This window comes from Elephantulus edwardii, unplaced genomic scaffold (assembly GCF_000299155.1).
Source record: "Elephantulus edwardii isolate Elephantulus edwardi_28Jun2011 unplaced genomic scaffold, EleEdw1.0 scaffold00037, whole genome shotgun sequence".
Taxonomy (NCBI): domain Eukaryota; kingdom Metazoa; phylum Chordata; class Mammalia; order Macroscelidea; family Macroscelididae; genus Elephantulus; species Elephantulus edwardii.
The window spans coordinates 1,448,279-1,449,541 of NW_006399787.1; the positions used below are offsets into that span (position 1 = coordinate 1,448,279).

The 1,263-nt window shown below is 53.0% G+C and overlaps 1 pseudogene; it reads right to left on the minus strand.

Annotated features, from left to right (window-relative positions):
• Window positions 1-622: 622 nt before the first annotated feature.
• Window positions 623-1,046, minus strand: LOC102861000 (annotated as a pseudogene).
• Between the last annotated feature and the right edge of the window lie 217 nt (window positions 1,047-1,263).

Below are 1,263 nucleotides of genomic sequence, written 5' to 3' on the forward strand. Positions count from 1 at the left end.
TATTCCTTCGGCCCAGACAGCTTTGTTAAGCCAGGTGTCAATGAAAACATCTGGTGTTCCCATCTCCTTCATGGCAAATTTCCGGATCTCCTTTAGTGCCTGAGGAGCCCGCTTCTTAAATCCCACTCCATGGATGTGCTTGTGAATGTTGATGGTGTGCTCTCTGGTCACCACTTCAATGATGGCAGAACGGCCTTTCTTCTTCTTACCACCCTTCTTTGCAGGAGCCAGAACGCTGGGACTAGGCTGGAAAGGAAGGGGGCAAAGGATTGTGGGAGAACAATTATTCTTGGGGTTTTTTTGTGTGTGTGTGTGTGTGTTTTTTGTTTTGTTTTGTTTTTAAAAAGGTGGTTTATTTTGTTTCTTAGTCATGGTGCCATTATGGGAAAGAACACAGAGTGGGGAGGGCAAGTGGGAATCAAATATTTTTGGGAGGAGGCCCAAACTTCCCAGAATCCACGGACCCTCCCCAATCTGGGTGCTTGGGGTGAGGGGATATATGTGGGGGAGTGAGGAGGAGAGGCGGAGCGTGATTGATAAAGCTAGTGTAGAAAAAAGGCACTGGTGGGTTACATCTTGGGCCTGCAGAAGGGTGAAGCCAGGCTCCTTGGCATTCAGGCTTCTAGTCCTTTCCCTTTGCTTTCTTGGCTTTGGTCTTGATTTTGGTCTTGGGGGTGCAGGTCCTCATCACGAGGATGGTCTCCTGGCACTGGGCATTGTACTGCACCTTCTTCAGTGTGCCCTGGTGGGCTTTGGTGCCAGTACCTCCGTCACACGCGCCCCACCTCTCAAACTTGTACTTGCAGTCGGCTCCAAACTCCTTCTTCCAGTTGCATGGCACCTGGCACCGGATGCGCTGGGTCTGGGTTGCGCAGGTGCCCTCACGGAAACCCACTCCGCAGTCCTTGCTGCTGGGGGTACAGGGCCCCCAGGCCCACTCCGCGCATTCGCTCCCCAGACTGCCCTTCTTTATCTTTCTTTTTGGCTTCCGCGGAAGTGAGCGCCAGTAGGGCGAGGAGGGCGAGGAGGAAGGCTCGGTGCTGCATCTCGCTGGCTGCGGGCGCTGCTTTGCCCCCTCCTGCGCCCGGCCTGTCCCGCTCCGGCCTATTCTTGTTGTTTTGAGATGCCCTCCATTTGACTAAGACTCAAAATGACCCTATCAACGATTGATGGAAACATTGCCCAGTGCTGTGCCAACCTCACAATCTCTGCCATGCTCGAGCCTATTGTTGCAGTGGCTATGTCGGTTAATAGAAGGGTTGT